The sequence below is a fragment of the Physeter macrocephalus genome, chromosome 2, assembly GCF_002837175.3.
Source record: "Physeter macrocephalus isolate SW-GA chromosome 2, ASM283717v5, whole genome shotgun sequence".
NCBI lineage: Eukaryota > Metazoa > Chordata > Mammalia > Artiodactyla > Physeteridae > Physeter > Physeter macrocephalus.
Window position 1 is genome coordinate 104,462,150 of NC_041215.1, and position 5,486 is coordinate 104,467,635.

At 43.1% G+C, this 5,486-nt stretch overlaps 1 pseudogene; it reads left to right on the forward strand.

The window, feature by feature from the left end:
• Nucleotides 1-1,064: 1,064 nt before the first annotated feature.
• The window catches only part of LOC129391468 (aldehyde oxidase 4-like), a 34,024-nt pseudogene continuing 29,602 nt past the window's right edge, over nt 1,065-5,486 (forward strand).

Sequence of the window (5,486 nt, forward strand, 5' to 3'; positions counted from 1 at the left end):
GGGGTAGAGAGCAACTGCGTGGCAGAAGAATGCTATGGAATTCTTGGCCAGCCACTTGGTGGGCAGAACCGAGGGCTCCACTGCATGGATGAACCAGAATTCAAAAACAACAACATCAAGTACAGATTGTAAATTATAGGCAAAAGCTATGGAAATGTTTGAGGAAAGCAGTACCCTTTAAACAATTCTGTCCTAAGGGGCCTTATTTCTGTCTGGGTGTTTGATTTGTTACACATGGACAAGTGGTATATGTGTGTTTCAACAGCTGGTGCTTTTAGACTCCAGAGGGTGGTTCCATGAAATCTCCAGGCCTGTGATGCAGCCCAGCGCCCAACATGACCTGCATTTCCAGGGAGGATGAGAAGTCCATAGTTTTACATCTTTGAGCAAACAGGATCAATGCCTACTGATAAGGCAAGACCTCAAGAAATATCTAACTCCAAGGGATAACTGCCCATTTTCACATGGTAGGAGAAACCATATCTCTGTATTATTACAAGCTCAAACAAGCCCTGGAAGGAACTCTGTGTTATTAAATCTTAAGGAACAGTTGGTGTTCTATATATACACATTTCTACTCACCAGGGAGACACTGCAGCTCCATCTGCTTGAAAAAGATGTCGAAATAACCTGGACCTGGAATTGCCAACACATCTCAGGAGGGTGGTGCTGGGTCTTTCTACCAAGCAGGTTCCATCAGTGGTGAAACTAAGCCAACCCAGCGAGGGGCTAGAAGGCACTCAGAGTCAGGCCATACAATTTTTAAAAACGTGATGGATAAAAGCTAGGGGATAAATTACCATGACATTTAAAAGCTGCAATCGTTTCTATTTCACAGGCAGTGAAAACTTTATTACTCTGTTAGGGTAGACTATTCCAGCATTCCAAGGAAACTGAGAATTATTCTCTGTCTCACAGGTGGTTGAGGAAATAAGAATGAGAAATTACAAATAGGAATCTCATAGGGCACAGACTCACTTGTACAAAACATGTAACTATCTTTGGGTGCCTCAGAACCTCATTTGTAAAATGGAGATTTGATTCCTACCTCAAAGATTATCACAATGGAGGGCCTTCAAGATGGTGGAGGAGTAAGATGTGGAGATCACCTTCCTCCCCACAAATATATCAAAACTAAATCTAGGGCTTCCATGGTGGCGCAGTGGTTGAGAGTCCGCCTGCCGATGCAGGGGACACGGGTTTGTGCCCCGGTCCGGGAAGATCCCACATGCCACGGAGCAGCTGGGCCCGTGAGCCATGACCGCTGAGCCTGTGCATCTGGAGCCTGTGCTCCGCAACGGGAGAGGCCACAACAGTGAGAGGCCCGCGTACTGCAAACAAACAAACAAAAAAACTAAATCTACATGTGGAACAACTCCTACACAACACCTACTGAACGCTGGCAGAAGACCTCAGACTTCCCAAAGGGCAAGAAAATCCCCGTGTACATGGGTAGAGCAAAAGAAAAAAGAAAAAACAGAGACAAAAGAATAGGGATGGGACCTGCACCTCGGGGAGGGAGGTGTGAAGGAGGAAAGGTTTCCACACACTAGGAAGACCCTTCACTGGTAGGGACAGGGGTTGGTGGGGAGAAGCATCAGAGTCACGAAGGAGAGCACAGCATCAGGGGTGCAGAGAGCAAAGTGGAGAGATTCCAATACTTCACTGGCGGAGATGGGGTGAGCCGGGGGGGAAGCTTCAGAGCCACGGTGGAGAGCGCAGCAACAGGGGTGTGGAGGGCAAAGCGGAGAGATTCCCGCACAGAGGATCATTGCCGACCAGCACTCACCAGCCCGAGACACTTGTCTGCTCACCCGCCAGGGCAAGTAGGGGCTGGGAGCTGAGGCTTGGACTTCGGAGGTCAGATCCCAGGGAGAGGACTGGGGTTGGCTGCATGAACACAGCCTGAAGGGGGCTAGTGCACCACAGCTAGCTGGGAGGGAGTCTGGGGAAAAGTCTGGACCTGCCTAAGAGGCAAGAGACCATTGTTTTGGGGTGTGTGAGGAGAGGGGATTCCTTCCCCGTCTGCACACAGAAGGCAGAACACCACCTAAATGATCTCCAGAGACCAGCATGAGCCACAGCTATCAGCTCGGACACCAGAGAGGGACACCAGAGACGGGTATGAAACGCTAACACTGCTGCTGCAGCCACCAAGAATCCTGTGTGCAAGCACAGGTCAGTATAAACACACACACACACACACACACACACACCCCAGGAGCCTGTGCAGCCCGCCACTGCCAGGGTCCTGTGATCCAGGGACAACTTCCCCAGGAGAACACATGGTGTGCCTCAGCCTGTTGCAACATCATGATGGCCTCTGCCGCTGCAGGCTGCCCCACATTCCAATCATAACTACCGTACCCCTCCCTCCCCCAGGCATGAGTGAGCAAGAGCCCTCTAATCAGCCACTCCTTTACCACCCACCTGTCTGGGTGGGGAACAGATGCCTGAGGGTGACCTACACGCAGAGGTAGGGCCAAAACCGAAGCTGAACCCCAGGGACTGTGCAAACAAAGAAGAGAAAGGGAAATTTCTCTGTGCAGCCTTAGGAGCAGCAGATTAAATCCCAACAATCAATTTGATATACCCTGCATCTGTGGGATACCTGAATAGACAACGAATCATCCCAAAACTGAGGCAGTGGACTTTGGGAGCAACAGTAGACTTGGGGTTTGCTGTCTGCGACTGACTTGTTTCTGATTTTTATGTATATCTTCGTATGGTTTTTAGCACTTGTTATCATTGGTGGATTTGTGTATTGGTTTGGTTGCTCTCTTTTTTAAATTATTATTACTTTTTAAATTTTTTTATTTAAATTTTTTTAATTTTTCATTTTAGTAATTAAAATATTTATTTATTTATTTTCTTTCTTTTTTTTCCCCTTTTCTTCTGAGCCGTGTGGCTGACAGGGTCTTGGTGCTCCAACCTGGTGTCAGGCCTGAGCCTCTGAGGTGGGAGAGCCGAGTTCAGGACACTGGACCACCAGAGACCTCCCGGCCCCATGTAATATCAATCAATGAGAGCTCTCCCAGAGATCTCCATCTCAACGCTAAGACCCAGCTCCACCCAACAGCCAGCAAGCTCCAGTGCTGGATGCCCCATGCCAAACAACTAGCAAACAGGAACACAACCCCACCCATTAACAGAGAGGCTGCCTAAAATCATACTAAGTTCACAGACACCCCAAAACACACCACTGGACACAGCCCTGCCCACCAGGAAGACAAGGTCCAGCCCCACACACCAGAACACAGGCACCAGTTCCCTCCACCAGGAAGCCTACACAAGCCACTGAACCAACCTTACCCACTGAGGGCAGACACCAAAAACAATGGGAGCTATGAACTACAGCCTGTGAAAAGGAGACCCCAAACACAGTAAGTTAAGCAAAATGAGAAGACAGAGAAATAAGCAGCAGATGAAGGAGCAAGGTAAAAACCCACCAGACCAAACAAATGAAGAGGAAATAGGCAGTCTACCTGAAAAAGAATTCAGAGTAATGATAATAAAGATGATCCAAAATCTTGGGAATACAATAGAGAAAATACAAGAAACTTTTAAAAAAAGACCTAGAAGAGCTAAAGAGCAAACAAAGATGAACAACACAATAAAAAGAAATTTAAAATTCTCTAGAAGGAATCAATAACAGAATAACTGAGGCAGAAGAATGGATAAGTGACCTGGAAGATAAAATGGTGGAAATAACTACCACAGAGCAGAATAAAGAAAAAATAATGAAAAGAATTGAAGACAGTCTCAGAGACCTCTGGAACAACATTAAACGCAGAAACATTTGAATTATAGGGGTCCCAGAAGTAGAAGAGAAAAAGAAAGGGTCTGAGAAAATATTTGAAGAGATTATAGTTGAAAACTTCCCTAACATGGGAAAGGAAATAGTCAAGTCCAGGAAGCACAGAGAGTCCCATATAGGATAAATCCAAGGAGAAACATGCCAGGACACATATTAATCAAACTATCAAAAATTAAATACAAAGAAAAAATATTAAAAGTAGCAAGGGAAAAGCAACAAATAACATACAAGGGAATCCCCATAAGGTTAACAGCTGATCTTTCAGCAGAAAATCTGCAAGCCAGAAGGGAGTGGCAGGACACATTTAAAGTGATGAAAGGGGAAAACCTACAACAAGATTACTCTACCCAACAAGGATCTCATTCAGATTCGAGGAGAAATTAAAACCTTTACAGACAAGCAAAAGCTAAGAGAATTCAGCACCACCAAACCAGCTTACAACAAATGCTAAAGGAATTTCTCTAGGCAGGAAACACAACAGAAGGAAAAGACCTACAAAACAAACCCAAAACAATTAAGAAAATGGTAGTAGGAACATACATATCGATAATTACCTTAAATGTAAATGTATTAAATGCTCCAACGAAAAAACATAGACTGGCTGAATGGATACAGAAACAAGACCTGTATATATGCTGTCTACAAGAGACCCACTTCAAACCTAGGGACACGTACAGACTGAAAGTGAGGGGATGGAAAAAGATACTCCATGCAAATGGAAATCAAAAGAAAGCTGGAGTAGCAATACTCATATCAGACAAAATAGACTTTGTTGTTGTTGTTGTTGGGGTATGGACTTTAACACTGTATTTTGAAGTCCTGTTATTAAATAAATCACTTTTAGGATTTTTAAGTATTTCTGATAAATTATCCCATTTATCATTATTTTTGGTAATACTTCTTTCTTTCTTTCTTTTTTTTGCTGTGAATTGTATACTTCTTTCTTGAAATCTATGTTGTCTGATGTTTCTATAGTCACACTCTCTCTCTACTTATTGTTTGAATGGTTTATAATTTGTCTTTTTACTTTCAATCCAGACAAAATAGACTTTAAAATAAAGACTATTACAAGAGACAAAGAAGGACACTGCATAATGATCAAGGGATCAATCCAAGAAGAAGATATAACAATTGTAAATATTTATGCACCCAACATAGGAGCACCTCAATACATAAGGCAAACGCTAGCAGCCATAAAAGGGGAAATCAACAGTAACACAATCATAGTAGGGGACTTTAACACCCCACTTTCACCACTGGACAGATCATCCAAAATGAAAATAAATAAGGAAAAAAGAAAGAAAATAAATAAGGAAACACAAGCTTTAAATGACACAATGGACCAAATAGACTTAATTGATATTTATAGGCCATTCCATCCAAAAGCAGCAGAATACATTTTCTTCTCAAGTGCTCATGGAACATTCTCCAGGATAGATCATATCTTGGGTCACAAATCAAGCCTTAGTAAATTTAAGAAGATTGAAATTGTATCAAGTATCTTTTCCAACCACAACTATGAGACTAGATATCAATTACAGGAAAAAAAACTATAAAAAATACAAAACACATGGAGGCTAAACAATACACTACTAAATAACCAAGCGATCACTGAAGAAATCAAAGAGGAAATTTAAAAATACCTAGAAACAAATGACAATGAAAACAT